The sequence below is a fragment of the Felis catus genome, chromosome A1, assembly GCF_018350175.1.
Source record: "Felis catus isolate Fca126 chromosome A1, F.catus_Fca126_mat1.0, whole genome shotgun sequence".
Classification (NCBI taxonomy): Eukaryota; Metazoa; Chordata; class Mammalia; order Carnivora; family Felidae; genus Felis; species Felis catus.
Window position 1 is genome coordinate 9,831,227 of NC_058368.1, and position 19,251 is coordinate 9,850,477.

At 40.0% G+C, this 19,251-nt stretch overlaps 1 long non-coding RNA gene across 4 annotated transcripts in view; it reads right to left on the minus strand.

Moving 5' to 3' along the window:
* The window catches only part of LOC109497264, a 108,067-nt gene that overhangs the window by 67,883 nt on the left and 20,933 nt on the right, over positions 1-19,251 (minus strand). For 2 of the 4 annotated variants that reach the window (XR_006592147.1, XR_006592145.1), the window contains exon 2: positions 3,953-4,113. The exons of the other annotated variants lie outside the window; for them this stretch is intronic. This is a non-coding gene — a long non-coding RNA (uncharacterized LOC109497264). The remainder of the gene's footprint in view (positions 1-3,952; positions 4,114-19,251) is intronic. 4 annotated transcript variants of the gene reach the window in all.

Sequence of the window (19,251 nt, forward strand, 5' to 3'; positions counted from 1 at the left end):
AACCTCTCAGTCTCAGTAATGAACCTCTCACCTTGGCTCTTTTCATTTTGTTTTTAAACATTTTTAATGTTTAATTATGAGAGAGAGACAGACAGAGCATGAGCAGGGGAGGGGCAGAGAGAGAGGGAGACACAGACTCCAAAGCAGGCTCCAGGCTCTGAGCTGTCAGCACAGAGCCCAACGCAGGGCTTGAACCCACGAACCGTAGATCATGACCTGAGCCGAAGTCGGACGCTCAACCGACAGAGCCACCCAGGTGCCCCTGCTCTTTTCATTTTCATGTAAGCCTTTATCATAGCACTTAACCATTATAAAACTGAAGTGATCTATTTGTGTGTCTTCATTTCCCACTAGACAGAAAACTCAAGATCAGAGACCATTTTTATTCTTTTTTTTTTTTTTTTTGTATCATATTATTTAACAACCTGACTTGCAGTCAGCACTCAGTAAATGTTTGACAAGCTCAATGGAATTGAGCTCTGGGACCCAGATGATCTTTTCCATACCCACCACTGCTTTCTAAGTTCATGTCTCTATTTCTCATGTGAGGCCATGCAAAGGATCTCCTGCCTCTGACCTCTCTCTTCCCCACACTATCCTTTAAGCAGCTGTCAGAACTGTCTTCCTAAAGCACAAACATCTTATCTTACATGGCCTAGATCCAAAACCTCACCGGGCTTCTCCCTGCAGGAGATGGCATCTAACCTCTTTAACAAGGCACGCAGGTCCTTCAACCCACCCTCTACCTGACTTCTCTGCATGCTCCTAAACTCTATGCTACACTGAACTTCTTCTGTTGCTGGAATGAGTTTGGGCCTCTCAAACCTCCTGGCCCGTGCATGCACAGGAGGTCCCCTTGCTTGCATGTTCTTCTCTCTTACACCTGGAAAATCTTCACTCATTCCATACGATCCATTTGCACTAAGTCACCTCCCTCATCAAGCCTTTCTTGGATTTCGGCTGGGAGAGTTAGTTGCTTGCTCCACTGTTCCCACAGCACATTGTTCATATTGATATTATAACACACGTGACTTGTGAACATCAGAGGTTTGAACTGCGTGGGTCCACTTATACACAGATTTTTTTCGGTAAATACTGTTCAGTACTATAAATGTACTTTCTTTTCCTTATGATTTCCTTAATATTTTCTTTTCTCTAGCTTACTTTATTGTATGAATACAGTATATAATACATATACAAATACGTGTTAATCACCTGTTTATGTTCTTGGTAAGGCTTCCAGTCAACAGTAGACTGTTAGTAGTTGTTTTGGGGAGTCAGAAGTTATATGAAGATTTTCTTTTTTTCTTAAATTTTTTTAATGTTTATTTTATTTGGGGGGGGGGAGGGGCAGAGAGAGAGAGAGCGACAGAATCCAAGGTAGGCTCCCAGGCTCTGAGCTGTCAGCCCAGAGCCTGACACGGGGCCCGAACCCACAAACTGTGAGATCATGACTCTGAGCCAAAGTCAGGCACTTAACTGACTGAGCCACCCAGGCGCCCCAGGATTTTCAACTGCACAGGGGGTCAGTGCCGCTAACCCCCATCTTGTTCAAGGGTCAACTGTATTTACTAAAAGTTATTTTAATTTTTGTCTGTTTTATCCATTTGAGTTCGAGGGCAAGGACTGAATTCTGTCTGTATATCCTGGGAACTAGAACTGCATCTGGCATACAGTAAGCAACACTCAATAGTTATAAGCATATTTTTAGGTAAATTTATGAACAGAATAGCTACAAAAAAAAATGAGAAGAACCTTAGGCTTATTACCATACTAAGAATACATCCTGAGTAGACACACATTAGATCACTATTTTTCAAACTGTAGGTCACAATCCATCATAAAAAAGAATTTGAATAATAGAAGACCTCAGAGGACATTACATATAGCAAAGGTGGCCATGAAGTTGGCACAATTTTTGTTTCAGTTACATGTGTGCGTGTGTACGTGTACTGGGTCGCAACGTAAAATTCTTTTCCTACAATGGAGTGACTTTTTAAAAAGTTAAGAAAACACTGTGTATGGTCACTTCTTAGTTTAGTTTATTAGTTTTTGTAATGACCCCAATATAATGTCCATCACGTAGAGTCTGGGGAACATTCAGTGAGATGTGAAAACTTGTAAGAAAGACTTGGTCCATATCACAGCTCACTGGGCCACCTTACAAAACCTCTCTTTAGTTCTACCCCCAAGTTTGTCTTCTCATGGAAATCACCCAGAGGACAACAGAAGTATCCTCACAGAGTGGAGATAATGGAATACTGTATGTAAATGTATGTAAGGCCTCCAAGTACCAAGCACAGTGCTTAGTATTTAGTATTCACTCAGTAAATCTTAGCAAGGATGATGATGATGATGAAAGCATAGTACCTGGACATAAGATATTAAAAAAACATTGGGGCACATTGGGGGGCTCAGTTGGTTAAGCGTCCGACTTCAGCTCAGGTCATGGCCTTGCGGCTCATGAGTTCAAGCCCCGTACAGGGCTCTGTGCTGACAGCTCAGAGCCTGGAGCCTGCTTCGGATTCTGTGTCTCCCTCGGTCTCTCTGCCCCTCCCCTGCTCACACTCCGTGTCTCTCTCAAAAATAAATAAACATTAAAATAAAAAAAAATTTTTTTTAATGTTAGTTTCTTCCTTTGATCAAATAAACTTAAATTAACTACTGGTACTAAATTAGGCAGGAGGTCACTGCTGGCATCTGGGAAAAGTAGATTAAAATAAAAAATGACTACTGTATAAAAGCAGTGAATTACAAAGTCGATTCACCTGCTACAATAGTGGAGTGACTCAACTGGAAGGAAAAGGAAAATAATGGGGGCGAATACGTAACCTTACATATGACAAAAGAAATAAGACATCAGACTATCTTCGTCCAAGCCTTTATCTCTGACACAAAGAGACAGCGAGAAAAGGGAGTGGCCCCCAAATAAATTACTTTTTTGGATTCAGTTTTTCATTAGTAAAAACAAATAACTACAATTTCACAGTTTTTCATTAAAAAAAAAAAAGGTCTACGTACAACACCAGAAACCAGAACTTAGTAGGTGTTCAAAAAGTTCTACTTCAAAAAGTTCGAAAAGTTCAAAATTAGCTTTGCTTCATTAGCCTGCAAACAGCCACCTGGTTCTAACTCCCAAATTAGCTCTTATTTCTTGTCCTAAAGAAGTCTATTGTGTTTATTTAATTCAATCACTTCCCTCTACATATTTCAGGGCTGTATATGGTAGTATGAGAAAAAGATATTTCAGTAATCTTATTAAAATAGACACCACAGGCTATTTGGAATCACCTTGGGCTCATGGTTGGACATTAGCTTTGGCTTCTTTTATTTATCAATTCATCCACTGATTCATGTTAATTGAATCCATTAGACAGCAATTTACAAATAATATCAATTTACTGATTCATAACAGGAGATATTAATTCAGCCACAAATATTTACTGAGCATCTCCTACATACTAGGGAATGAGCTCTATATGCAGGAAAGCAGATACCAATAGGCATTTTTTACTGGTAAAAAAAATATTCTCAGGAGACACTGCTGAGCACCATGCTTTGCACATAATGGACATTTAACAACAATTAGTTGAATACAGAGACCAGAATGATCCCCAAGAGTCAAGAAAGAGTCAAGTTTGGCTCTTTTAGAGAATTTCTGTCATGTGTTGATCCTGATGTTGTCTTCATAAAGACAACAATAGGTTGCCTTTTTCTATTCTCCATATTTTTCCATGCAGCTAATCACCATTGGTCATTATAATTAAGACAGCCCTTCCCTGGAAACTACTGGCTAAATAAGGACATTCTTCCTCTTCAGCATTTCTGTTGTAGATGATGTAAGACATAGCTGTATGTCTACTTGGCTAATAGAGGGAAATAAATTTTTTTTTTAATGGACAAAAGAGGGAATCAAATCCAAGAACTGAATCTTGTAATTTGGATTACTTACATGAGTGGATATATGATGGCTCCTTCTAATCATACTTCATGAATAGCACAGTCCAGGTTTTGATGGTAGCTGAACAGTGTACCAGTTTGTCTAACAAAGGCCTAGAGAGTAGGGTTCAGCAAACAACGGTTTGTGGGCCAAATCCTGCCTGCTGCTGCTTTCTGTAAAGAAAGTTTTATTAGAACACAGCCATGCCCACTCATTTTTGTATTGTCAATGACTGCTTCTAAGCTATAGGGGCAGAACTGGGTAGTTGTGGCAGAGGCCATACGGCCTACAAAGACTAAAAAATCTATCATCTGACCCTGTATTAGACAGCTCGGGCTCCTGTGACAAAATGCCCTAAACTGGGTAGCTTAGAAACAACAGAAATTTATTTCTCACAGTTCTGGAGGCTGGAAGTCTAAGATCCAGCCAGCACAGTAGGGTTCTGCTGAAAGCCCTCTTCCGGGTAGCAGACTGCCAACTCCTTGCTGCTTCCTCACATGGTGGAAAGGAGAGAAAAGCAGCAAGATTTTGGCCAGGTCATTAGGATTAGATGAGGTGATAAGGATACTAATCTCACTCATGAGGTTTCAACCCTCATAACCTCCTCACCTAATTCTAATTATTTCCCAAAGGCTCTGCCTCCTTATACCATCACATGGCAGGGCAGGGTTTCAACACAGGGATATGGGGGGGATACAAACATTCAGTCCATAATAGACTCTCCATGGAAAGTCTGCTGACCCTGGGAGAGTACAAATATTCTATGCTGCTGATTAAGAGCAGAACCATGTGCATCAGAGGCCAGACAAGCAGGTGATAAGGCTAATAATAATCTATAATGGAAACTGAGGTTCCTAATCAGGGCTTTTGCTTTGATAGAAGGTTATCTTAATGAGAAGGGAGACAAATGCAGGCAAAGTCAGAATTTTCTGTCCATTTTAACATGTGAACAAGTGTTCAGTTGTATTTAATCTGTAGACTATGCTTCTACAGATGGGTTCTCCTTAGCAGAGATTGCTTTCTTCAACAACCCTGACGACCTGAGAAGTGGGGAAGATGGGGAAAAAAGTGCCTCAGGACTTACTGAAGGGAGTGTTTTATGATTTTCAACAGAATCACCATCTCATGCCAGAACAAATGGGCATCAAAGCTGGAGCCAACAGCAAGCAGGCAGAGAAAACAAGACAGGAGTTAAGAGAGGTGGGGTGCTTCAGAACTATCTGTGGAAACTTTTATATGTGGTATGTTTCATTGTGCTAGGAGTTGGGACACTTAACCAAGACGACATACACAGGAGTGTTGATAAAACAATGGCCTCTACTGGAACTGGCACAATTTATCTTTGTTGTTGCAATCAAAACCTCTACAAATTGTTTGAAAAATATATAATTAAGTAGCAAGAAAGTTAATATTATGCATTTAGGTGGTTTACTAACACACCAAAACGGGAAGAAGCATGAAGACTTACTATCCAAGAAGGAAGGGACATAGCTGCTTAAGTCAATCTGTATGCTTGTTATCTAACGTAGCATTAGGACAGGTACTTAAGTCTCTGCTGAACATGACATTCTCCTTCCCCTATGGCCCATACCCAATCCACCTGTGCATCCTGAATTTAACCATTCTCCACCATCTCCACTGTTACAGTCTCAGTCAGCACGATCATGATCTCACTTGGACTACTGTAGATGCCTATGTCTATTCCACACAGCATTCAGACTGATCTTTCCAAGCACAAATCTAGCCCTGTCCCTTCCCTGATTAAAACCTTTTAATGGATTCCTATTAAGGAGAAAACCCAAATCCAAGTTCCTTAGAAGCCCAAAGAAGCTCTCTGAATATCCCCTACCATTCTGTTTCTAGATTACTCCATATCACAGGCCCCTTAGCCTTCTCATTTTCCTGTTACCAGCCAAATACGATCCTGCTTCAAGACATTTACACTTGAACCTCTTTCACCCATTATTCAGAATAGTCTTAAAGGTCACCTCAGAGAGGCCTTTCTTGACCATTTAGCAAAAGTAGTTATCCCAGTCACTCTCTACTACATCTTTCGATTTTATTTTATTCATAGTACTTGCTAATACTACGTTAAGTACCAAGAAGTATTACGTTAAGTACCAAGTGCTTTGTATGTGCTTATTGTCTTCCCCACCCCCAACCCCCACCTCCTAAAATGTAAGCATTTCTTGAAGGCAGGAACCATTCACTGTTGGTATTATCAGCAGCTCAAATAGTGCCTGGAACATAGAGTGTTTGATAAAAAAATTTTTATTGACTAGCTATGAAACATTCCACTTAATTTCATTTTCTCAGCAAAAGATATGCACTGAAATGTAATTATTTAAATGTTGGTATTTTGCAGGTATTTTCCAATTATTTCAATAAAATATCTACCATTTTTGTCAACTGGAAGGATTACATTGTAAAATGTTTTAGCAACTGGATAGCTTCTGAAAACGCTTACACTAACACAAGTTTTTCTAGAAACATGTACTCGTGACCAGACAGAATGCACTGAATTTTGAAATTTAGACAGAAAACACTGAACTTTTTCACTTATGAAGAGCAAGGCAATGTGGACACTTTAAGTCCAGTATGTAAAAAAAGTATATGGCTGATTCTGCAGGGACTTTTAAAGTGTAAATACCCCTTTTAACACCACTCAGAAAGGTTTAAAACGGACTGCTAGCTTATTCCCATCAAAATACTGTCCTGTGACTTCTCACCTCTACCTGTCTACTCACTTCTCTTTTCTTTGCGGCAAAACTTCTCAAGACAATTGTGTTCTCCCCATCCCCTCACTTACCTTTAACCTACTCCAATATGGCAGCAGTTCTCCACACTCTTCCACTAAAACTGCTTTTACGAAGGACACCATCAATGGTGTCTATGTCGCCAAATCCAGTGGACATTTCCTGTCTCCATCTCACCCAATCTCCCAGAAGCATTTGACATAGCTGATGATTCCGTCCTTAAAACACTCTCTTGAGGGGCGCCTGGGTGGCGCAGTCGGTTAAGCGTCCTACTTCAGCCAGGTCACGATCTCGCGGTCCGTGAGTTCGAGCCCCGCGTCAGGCTCTGGGCTGATGGCTCGGAGCCTGGAGCCTGTTTCTGATTCTGTCTCCCTCTCTCTCTGCCCCTCCCCCGTTCATGCTCTGTCTCTCTCTGTCCCAAAAATAAATAAAAAAACATTGAAAAAAAAAACCACTCTCTTGAGTTTTAAAAAAACCCAACTCTACTATTTTCCCACTACTTCTTACTCTTCTATTGGCTATTCTTTCTCTCTGTCCTCTAAATAGTAAGAACAACTCAAGGACTGGACCTATTCCCTTTTCCCTCCGTGTACTGCTCCTGGGTGATCTCATTCAGTTCCATGCCTTAAACACTATCTGTAGGCTAAAAAAACTATTATATCCCAATTTTTTCCCCCTAGGCTCTCTTAAAATAATTGATCTATTTGACAGATCCACTTGGACTTTTAATAGGCAACTCGAACTTAATGTGTTCAACAAACTAACCGGACTCTCTCCCAAACCTGTCCCTACCTTCTTCAATAAACAACATTACCATTCTGTACTCGTATACTGAATAAATGCTTATTCCATAGAATTTGCTATAAATTTACTAAAAGTTCTTTTCTCACTGGTTACTGTGATTAAAACGTTACATTTCTTTTCTCTAAAACCTTCACATGTAGAATTATCTTTTTAAACTGAGATCAACATTAAGTAATCTAACTTCTCTACTTTGTTAAAATTAGGCTCTCTCCTTATGCTCCATTTATATTTCTTTGTAAAAACAATGAATCAAACCAATATTGGTGTCAAAAAAACTCGTAATTTTCTAACTTTAATAAACATAGTATGTGGCAAGGGATTTTCCCATCTCTTATTGCAATAAAATTTTTAGCTTGAATATTGGCAATCAAAATATTGGCTGCTGAGAATAAGACTGCATTTCTCAGCTTCCGTTGCCGCTCAGTGTAGCTGTGTGAACAAGTTCTAGCTAATGACACGTAAATGGAAATGTCATGAGATATCTTCAGATGCCTACCCTAAACAGAGCACATACCATGGTTTTTCCTTCATTTTCATACCTTTCTTTATCCTGATACCTAGAACGCAAATGCCACCATTTTCATCCATGAGTTGGGAGGCCATGGCCAACAAAGATGGCATGGCCAACAAGCCAGAAATCCAGTTCCCTCGTATCTCAGGATATTATACCAGTCTTAGATCCCTATGCAGACTTATGTGGTCAAAGACATAACCTTCCAACTTAAGCCACTGTCATTCAGAGTTTTCCGCCACCCAGAACTGAATCTATTTCTAAATAATTAACCACAATAACATCGACATTCGTGTTCCACTGTGATAAGTGTTCTCCACAGGTACATCGTGTAAGCCTAACAACCACCTTATAGCAGTCATACGTTGTCCCATTTTACAAATAAAGGAAACTAATGCTCAGACAGATGGAAGAACTTGCCCAAGGTCACCCAGCTCTCGTGAGGGGAGAGTTATTAGAATTTAGTCTCAGACCAAAGCCCGTGCCCTTTATCCATAAGGCACCACACACAACTCGTTACTTCCTATTTCAAAATAACCGTAACGGTAAAACTAAATGAATACAGTTAATGCCAAATTTCCACCTTTCTATCATATATACCATGTTGTTTCATACAACACACAACAGAGTAAGAACTAGGAGGTAGCACTGAGCATGGTATATCAATGGCACAGTAAAAAAGATCTGCCTCTGTAGAAAAATGAGAATAAGAGAAGTTACATGGTTAAAAGATTTGACGGGTAAGGTATAACGAAGATACTAAAGAAAGGCCTTAATGTTGAGGCAAAAAGGTAGAACGGTAACACAGGAAACAGAAGCTTAAAAAAATGAGACAAAGGACTGACACAGAAGCACAGGGGATGGGCGAAAACAGGGAGGGCCTGGAGTCTGGGAAGTTAGCTAGAAGATTATGTAGCTGGGAGGGCTTAGATGAAGAACGTGGCAGTAGATATTCAAGAGGAAATGTCAAAGGCATAGTTGGATACGTGATTGATCATATCAGTTATGAAGTACATGTCTGGTGAAAATACATTCTGAAATCTTCACAATGCAAATAGACAGATCGGTCTAGGTCTGAAAGTTCTTTATTAGAGAGTCTCTCCAAAAACTCGGAGAACTGAGAAGGTTGGATATGTACGTAATTGTTTAGAAACAATTAATTTAATAAAAATCAGTTATTTAAAAATAAATCAGAAAGGAGAAAAAATGGGTCATACCACTTTAAAATTATGTGATTCCCCCTCCTATGCTGCATTGTTATCTTAAAAAAAATAGCATTTACTGTTCTTTTCTAATTATATATATTTATGACCTCTGTCTTAGCTCATGCTGCTATAACAGAACACTATAGACGGGGGTGGGGAGGGTGGGGGTGAGGGAGCTTATAAGCAACAGAAATTCATTTCTCAGAGTTCTGGAGGCCGGAAGTACAGCATCAGGGTACATGGCTGGGTTCTGGTGAGACCCTCTCTCAGTTGCAGACTGCTGTTTCTTGTTATATCCTTGTGTATCCTTGAATTAATGTATCCTTGCTGTATCCAGAGAGCTCTCCGAGGGTCTCTTTTATTAGAAAACGAATCCCATTCCTGAGGGCTACACCTGCCTGACCTAACACAACGTTGGGTGTTAGGATTTCAACATAGGAATTTTGGAGGGACACAAACACTCAATTCATAACAACCTTCAATCATTAAGTTGAATACCTAGTTTTCCATTTTATACATGAGAAAACTAAGGGTCGACAAGATTAAAGGTAAGATCACAAAGGTAGTAAATGGAGGGGCCTGATTTAAAATGAGATCTAAGACTATGCTGTTTCCACTATATTTAGAATGAAAAAAAGAGATAGACTCAAGGAATATTTAGGAGGCAGAATTTGAAAAGTGACACCTAGAATGGAAGGCATACATGATATAAACCTAGAGTTTTTGTTTTAAAATGTTTATTTATTTTGAGAGAGAGAGCATGCACGTGGGGAAGAGGAGCAGAGAGAGAGGGCAAGAGAGAATCTCAAGCAGGCTCCATGTTCCGCACAGAGCCTGATGTGGGGCTCAGTCTCAGGACCATGAGATTGTGACCTGAGTTGAAACCAAGAGTTGGACACTTTACTGACTGAGCCACCCAGGAGCCCTTAAACCTAAATTTTCAAACAGTAAAATGCCAATAATGAAGGCAACGTGCTAAAAATAAAGGAAAAATCTAACACAGACATTGGGAATGAACAGCACTGGCTGGAAGTGTTTCTTGCACTAAATGACACACGATGTAAATCTTGAAGAAAAAGTAGGCTTTAAATAGACAAGGAAGAAGAGCAAGTTGTAGTGGAACAAAAGACTCTAAGGACACTGTGCAGAACTTTCTGTGATCAGACAGCTACTAATCACATGTGGCTTTTGAGTTCTTCATATGTGGCTAGTGCAACAGGAATGAGGGTTTTAATTTAGTTTTAGTGAATTTAAAATTACATTTCAATAGCTACACGCAGGTAGTGGCTATCAGAGTGGACAGTGCAACTCTAAATTGTGAAAGTTAGAGGTGAGCAAGGAAATGGCAAGCCGTTTCATGTTGCTAAGCAATGAAGTTCAAGGCAGGCTGAGGCAGGACAGGAAGCTAGAGAGGAAGGCAGAAGTCAAGTTACAAAGAAATCCATTTTAAGGTGGACTCATATAAAATTTCCCATATTCAACCAGTTTTCATTTTAAGAAGAATCACCTAGCAATGTCAGAGCACGCTATGTGCGCTAAGGAATTGGAAACACTTTGCATTCTGCTCTCTAAGCTCTGTGCAAAGCAGTAAGGATTTTTAAATTTAAGACAACCTAGTCAATTCTTAATCAATATTAACAACATAAATAAGAAAGAGCTTCTATGTAATCTACATTCCATTTAAAATCAGATTCAGAGTTTAGTTTATGCTTCACAATACTGTCCCTACTGTGGGAAGCCCAACAACTAAGGTAGTTTGAAAGGTCAATTATATTTATATACTATAGTTAACTGCATTTAAAACTACATGAATTAAAAGAATCTGTGCTCCTTTCCTTTTAGTGTTAATAAAAGGAAGACTGCTGAAGTTAGCTTATTTGAGAGATTTATTAGAGAATTATTTTAACTAAAATACACACTTATCAACAGAATATTTCTCTTCGGTCTGTATTTACCAACATATAATCAAGGACTATACACAGCTACTTAAACAAAAATCTTTCCCAATATCATATTAGATTTATGGATTCTTGAATTCCTTTCTGTTCCCTAGATGCCTTTTAAAGTCATGTTTCTGAGAACATAAAACCACAGATTCTTTGCTTTAGCTTGGTATTTGGTTACTGTATTAACAAAATACAACCCAGAACCTTGAATAGATAGCATTTTCGTAAGTCTCATAATGAGAATTACATGAAAATATCAGTCTTTCCAGGAATTGCCTAGAACACTGCCAGATGAAGAATCAAGAACAAAGTCATAACTGTGTGCACAGCATCAGAAGATACAAAGCTGTTTTAACTTCAGACTTAAAAAGAACATTTTTCACCTTAAAATAATGTTTAACCATTCACCTGTGACACTGTTGGAAATGATGCATAAGTAAATAGAACTACAATTAAAAGTTTAGTGCTATTTTCTCAGTGAGTTCCTGGACACCGCACGTAATATAGAATAACTGACGATTCAAGAATTTGAGCATTAAAAGAAATCATCTGTCTTACCCTGCAGTCTTTTAAGCGATTGCCTGCACTAAACTATTCAATATGATTTAGTCATTCTTAATGCGCCAGAACAGGTAAAAATGCCAAGCAGCAGCAAGGTTAGGTTTTTCTTGCAGATGGATGTGACTCTCCTAGGAGCAACAGGGATTCCTTCCGGGCAGAAAGGCGCATCGGGCCTCCCCAACTCCAGGATGGCTACCGACTGGCCCCATGCACGGGCTCTGGCCTCTCCGGGTGCTGGCCTCTCCGGCAGTCTTCTAATACACAGTGTGGCATAGGAAATGTGCCTTATATTCCTCCCTGTATCCCCACCATCCACTTCAGTGTCTGACAGATGGTAAGGACTTCACAACGACCATCAAAAATGTAGCAATAGTTGGGAGAAAAATCCTTTGTTTCCACAGAAAGATACCACGGGCTTTTCGGGGGGCTGAGTTCACCATGAAGCTGAAATAAAACCACTTCGGGTCATCCCAAAGCCGAGCATTTCTTGACTTTTGAAAATCCGGTTGTCGGGCCAACCAATACTACTTACAGAATCACAAAAGATAGAAAATGTTCTTATTCTAAACATTTTCTAAGAAGTGGATTCTACAACAGGTTTTGGGTTTCCATTTCAATTTCTAATAATTCAAACTAAGTGTGACCTAAATTTTTCTTGAAAACAGATGCTTGGAATGGAATACTGTTTTCTCAGTTTAGAACATTTAAATGGATACTGGATGTAATTACAAGGTAACACCAGATAAACCCCAAACGACGAACATTCTACCAAAAAATGTGTGTGAGGGGAACCTGTATTCTTCCAAAATGCCAATGCCATAAAAGACCAAGAAGGCCTATGGAAAGGTTACAGATTAAAGGAGAGCAAAGCTACTTCAAATGCATGACCCTATACTTGGTCCTGTACTGGGATGGGGTGGGGGGGGGGGCGGGAGGGGGATGACAAAAAGGACATTACTGGATGGACGGACAAAACCGGATTACAAACAGTTAAGTATCAATGTTGAACTTAATGGAAGTTCGTTAACTGCAATTCTTAGGAACTATATATACTTAAGAATTTAGGGGTATAGGGCTATGATATACGTAAGCTACCCTGAAATGGTTTAGAAAAAATATTGTATGTGTGGACATATACACGTAAGTACACACACACACATACATATACACCTATAAACACACCATTGAGGCAAGAGGATACAGGGACATAAGTGATAAAGCAAATGAGACAAGATCTTAATAGGTGGATCTAGTAGAAGGTATACACGAGTTCTTGTTTTTTTCAACTTATCCATATTTGAAATTATTTTCAAATAAAGAATAAAAACAAGCGAGCAAAAAAGGACATTCTTTTTCTCAGTAATTTTTTTAAATATGACCAACTCTAACAGCTCTTCCTGATTCTATGAGTCTTTTCCCCTCTATTTGTTTAGCTACTTGTTAAAATATTAAGTTCCCTATAAATAACTATATTTTTGTTTCACTTACGTTTTTAAACACTCTAACGTCTTTTATTTTACTTCTTATTTTTAAAAATTATTTATTCATTTTTCTTATTTTAGACAGAGAGAGCGCGCACGTGCACAAGTTGGGGAGAGGGGCAGAGAGAAAGAACCTCAAGCAGATTCCATGTCCAGTGTGGAGTGCGACGTGCAGCCTAATCCTACGATCCCCAAATCATGACCTGAGTTGAAATCAAGAGTCGGACACTCAACGGACTGTGCCCCTTAAACACTCTTCTTTTCCCTTAAATAAAAAAAATTTCTTTTAATGTTTATTTATTTTTGAGACAGAGAGAGACAGAGCATGAACAGGGGAGGGGCAGAGAGGGAGGGAGACACAGAATCCGAAACAGGCTCCAGGCTCTGGGGCTGTCAGCACAGAGCCCGACGAGGGGCTTGAACTCACAGACTGTGAGATCGTGACCTAAGCCGAAGCTGGATGCTTAACCGACTGAGCGACGCAGGTGCCCCAACACTCTAATTTCTTTTTAAGGAAACCTATTTAAAACACTACACTGGGAGCACCTGGGTGGCTCAGTCGGTTAAGCGTCCGACTTCGGCTCGGGTCACAATCTCACAGTTTGTGGGTTCAGGCCCACGTCAGGCCCTGCGCTGACAGCTCAGAGCCTGGAGCCTGGTTCAGATTCTGTGTCTCCCTCTCTCTGCCCTTCCCCCGCTCATGTTCTCTCTGTCTCTCTCTCTCTCAAAAATAAATAAACATTAAAAAAATACATTTATTTCCAAATAAAATAGTAAAGGTAATTTACATCTTTCCAACAGCAGCAATCGGTGCAATCCAGGTGTTCCAGCCTTTATACAAGTCAATCACATGGCATTTAAAATCTGTTCAGAGTACTGTAATAACCTCAGTTGAGGCATATCAAAGTGAATTAACATGAACTCTGCCCTTCAGTAGATAAAAATCTATTAGGAGATAATAGATACAAACAATGATCTGAAAATAGGAGCAGAATCAACCAACAAACGTGGTATTGCTACCTATTTTTGCATAGCATATTTGTACCAAACCTAGTAGCTTAAAACAACAAACATTTATTATTAATGCTTCTGTAGCCAAGAATCCAGGAGGGCTTAGCTGGACGTGGCTCACTGGCAGACAAGATGTTGGCTGGGGCTGCAGTTCTCTGTGGACCCGATGAGGGCTGCATGCTCCACTTCCCGGGCGGCTCACTCACATGCCAGGCAAGTCAGTGCTGGTTGTTGAGAGGAGGCCTTAGTTCCTTATCACTTGGACCTTTCTACAGGGCTGTCTGTGTCCATATGACATGGCAGCTGACTTCCCCTAGAGTGATTCAAGAGAGCAAACTGGAATCTAAAGTGTCTTTTATGATCTAGCCTCAGAAGTCGCACATTGTCATTTCCACAATATCCTATTGGTTACATAGGCAAATCCTATTGAGTATGGGAGGGGACCTCACAAGGGCAGGAAATAACCAGGGCCATCTTGGAGAGTGTCTCCCATGAAAGGTTGCCTGAGAGGTAAAAAAAATACCAAGAGTGCAAAGGAGGTGCAATTAAACTCCATTCCTTGGGAGGCCAATGATAAGAAATATTAGGTTATCTCTGGGGTATAGTCTTTTAAAGTTAGCTCTTCACTCAGAAATCTGGCTGATAATTATCACAGAAAATACGACAGTCCAGCAATATTTCTCCCACTTGTAATCTAGCATACACTAGAATGCATCCAAAGGGAACTTTATAAGTTTTTATAATCAAATACTGGGACCCCACAATTAACACTCATACATACTACTCCAGGTAGGCTAGATAAGTCTTAGTCTGTATAGAGGTTTACCATATAATCTTTAGTATGAAATTAAATGTATTGTCCCAAACCAACAGATAGCTCACAAATGCAAAAAGGTCTCATCACATTCACAGAATTAGAATCCTAGAGGTATAAGGTACTTTTGAAAACCTGATTTTTTTCTTTTAAAGAAATTGGAATTAAGGCTTAAAATGATTTGTCAAAGGTACAAACAATGAGCCTTCAATCCTAGAATCTGTAGCACAGTTGGGACTAGAACCTCTAGAGGAGCCACCTGCCCATAAAAGTTATTGAAACAGGCAAAACACAGGTCCAGACCAGCGCACGCTCTCCACAAAGTTTCACCGACTACTACCTAGCTTGTACCTTCCCTGTATGCTTAGATACTCTCTAGTAACAACAGACCTTCATAAATTCTTTCTGAACTAAATATACAAGGATTAAAAAAAAATCTTAATTCCAGTTTAGTTAGCATACAGTGTTATATTAGTTTCCAGTGTACAATATGTGGTTTTAACAATTCTATAGATTACTCTGCTCACCGTGGTAAGTGTATTTCTTAATCCGCTTCACTTATTTCATCCATCCCCCCCACCCACCGCCCCTCTGGTAACCATCTGTTTGTTCTCTATAGGTAAGGGTCTGTTTTGGGGTTTGTCTCTTTTTCTTTGTTCATCTGTTTTCTTTCTTAAATTTCACGTGAATAAAATCATATGGTATCTATCTTTCTCTGACAGACTTATTTCACTAGGCATTATACAAAGATGGGTTTTTTTTCTTAAAAATTTTTTTTCCAATGTTTTATTTATTTTTGAGAGCGAGAGACAGAGTGTGAGCGGGGGAAGAGGCAGAGAGAAAGAAGGAGACACAGAATCCGAAGCAGGCTCCAGGCTCCGAGCTGTCAGCACAGAGCCCAATGCGGGGCTCAAACCCACAAACTGTGAGATCATGACCCGAGCCGAAGTCTGACGCCCAATCGACAAGCCACCCAGGCGCCCCACAAAGATGGTTTTAAACAAAAATTGGTACAAGATGCGCTGGTTTCTGTAATGGAAATTATGGATTCATTCTGATCCATCTATAACTTATTATCTGTGATTATTGCAAAACACCTAAAAGACAGCTGGAATAATCCAACTAGTATAAGCAAGTACGACAGACTTGCTATGAACCTCGTTATTCTACAATTGTGTATTATGGTGTAAAGCATGTAGGTGAACAAGAAGTGGACCAGTGACAGGATCTACATTTTAATACTAGTTCTGCTCCTAGATAGCTATAGAACCTGAATGACTTCTTTACACTTTCTTGGCTTCGGTGCTCTTATCTGTAAAATGATTAGAAAATGTTTTGGGTCGAACGGAGTTCTCCAAAAAGATGCTGCGATCCTAAGCCTCAGTACCCGTGAACGTGACCTTATATGGAAATAGGCTCTTAGCAGATAATAAAGTTAAGATGAGGTCACAAAGGTGGGCCCTACACCAATATGACCGTGTCCATGTAAAAAGGGGGAAGTTTGGACATAGAGACAGAAATACCAGGAGAAGGCCACGTGAACATGGAGAAAGAGATCAGGGCACTATGTCTATAAGCCAAGGACCACCGAAGTCTGCAAGGAAACCATCAGAAGCCAGGAAGAGACACGGAACGGATTCTTCCTCACAATGAACCATCCACACCGACACACTGGTTTTAGACATCCAGCCTCCAGAACTGTGAGACGATATTAACGATGCATTTCTCTTAAGCCATCGATTTGCGGTATTGTATTACAGCAGCCCTCACAAACTAAGACGTGAGAGAGAACTTGTCAGTATTTTATAGGGTCTAAAATTGAAGAATTCTATGAGAGACGACGAGTGTTCAGAAAAAAATTCTTGTATTCAGTAGTCTGCAGTATACCACCAGTCTTTCAATGGAAAACGCAAAACGGATCCTCTACAATGATATGCAAGGGATAACAAACTTTTCCTGCAGGGACAGACAGTACATGTTTTAGGCTTTGTGGGCCACATAAGGTCTCTGCCATATTGTTATTTTTTAACAACTCTTTAAAAACGTAAAATTCCTTCTTAGGCGAAGGGATGTACAAAAACAGGGCTCAGGCTAAACTGGACCCACAGTTTGCTGAACCCTGATGTAGAGGGCTAACACGACCTTAGGCTCCTTTTCTTCAGAATTCCAAGCCCAAGGGAAACCATTTCAAACTTTTTTTTTCACAAGTAGGTGAAAGATATTTTACACCAGACCAGGCATGCTTCCAATATCCTTAGGGCTAGCTGTCCCTTCTTGACTACTGTTACTGTTGTAACTATTAGAGTAGTCCAAAGGATAGCAACTTTTTCCATTTTTCCTTTGGTTACTCTCCACTAAGGGGCATGCACACACAAATGACTAATGACTGTCAGTGACATATTCTCAGAAGGATTAGTACCCCCATGCTATTTCCAGGGCCACTCCCCAAAGATGCCCCAAAGATATGCAGCTTTCATAGCTCACAAAATGACTGACATCTAGGGATTTAAATAGTTAAGGTGCTTTTCATAGCCATCAGGTATTGTGGATCTGATAGTGGCAGGGCTAAGTATACAGAAAGTAGGGCAATGGCCAGAGACTTAACATTCCGAAATGATGTCACGAGTCTATTACTGTTGCTTTTCCTTCCCTTTATTATTATTTTTAATGTTTATTCATTTTTGAGACATGGAGACAGAGCATGAGTGGGGAGGGGCAGAGAGAGAGAGAGAGGGAGTCACTGAATCTGAAGCAGGCTCCAGGTTCTGAGCTGTCAGCACAGAGCCCGATGCAGGGCTCAAACCCATGGACTGTGAGATTATGACCTAAGCCAAAGGACGACACTTAACTGACTGAGCCACCCAGGCACCCCATTCCTTCTCTTTCTTAAAATTTTTTTTGAGAGACAGCGAGTGAGAGAGAGAGAGAACTCATGAGCAGGGGAGGGGCAGAGAGAGAGAGACAGAGAGAGAGAGGGAGAGACACCATGGAGCCCAATGCAGGGCTCAATACCACAAACCACGAGATCATGACCTGAACTGAAATCAAGAGTCGGACCCTCAACCGACTGAGCCACCCATGCACCCCTCCTCTTTTTCTAAATTGGGTCACTGCTGTTTTCTCACTAGATGGTTTATGTCAAGTGAATAACCTAGTACCTAGCATAAAATAGCCACTCCATAAATGTTAAGGCTCTCTCTCCTCCTTCAACTGGGCTATTCAAGTGTTTCTTCTACAAAGTGAAGACTAAAAACAACATGGATGATTTTCCTGCTGTTTAGGGAAAATAACTAAAGCCTGTTAAGAGAACATATCTGAAAATATAAAGACTGAAGGTAAAAGAGCCAGCTACGTGCAGTGGATGTGTGTTGGATAGGGTTGGATAGGGTAGGGTGAAGGAGGGTAAGGAAATAAAAGGAAAAAGGATTATAGCCATGGTGGTAGGATAAAGAATAAGAAGATACTTCTAATCTATTCTATTTCAAACACTAGATCATAACTTAATTTGGAAAAGTTTCCTATAATTCATACCTGATTTCTGTTCCTGTAACAAAAAATTTGGCTTTGAAAAAATATCAATTATTAAACATCAGGTGAAAGGGTAGAAATGGCCCCTGTATTAGTTTGCATGGGCTGCCATAGCATACGACTACAGACTTGAGTGGCTAATACAATAGAAATTTATTTCTGAAGGTTACAAGTCCAAGATCAAAGTGTCAGCAGGTTTGGTTTCTTCGGAGGCCTTTCTCCTTGGTGTGTAGATGGTCACTTTCTCACTGGATCCTCATGTGGTCTTCCCTCTGCACATGAGCAGGTCTGTATTCTAATCTCCTTTCCTTATAAAAACACCTGTCATAATGGATTAGGGCTCATCCTGAAGATTTCATTTTAACTTAATGCCCTTTTAAGAGCTGCCCTCCAAATATAGTCACATTCTGAGGTACTGGGAATTAAAGCTTCGATATATGAATTTGGGAGGGGACACAATTCAGCCCATAACAGTCCCAAAATTTGTCAGCACTGTAGTTTGCATTAATAGTGTGACTGCATCTGTGTTTACCTAAATGTCACATCTGCAAATGAAAGAATACCACATGGTGATCTGAATTCATTAAAAGGAATCTCTCCCTTTTATCTATACAAACCCAAATCTATGAGTTGTATACATGATTGACTTGATAAATTGCCAGGGCTGGCCCAGGTCTGTAGACAGACCACAAGG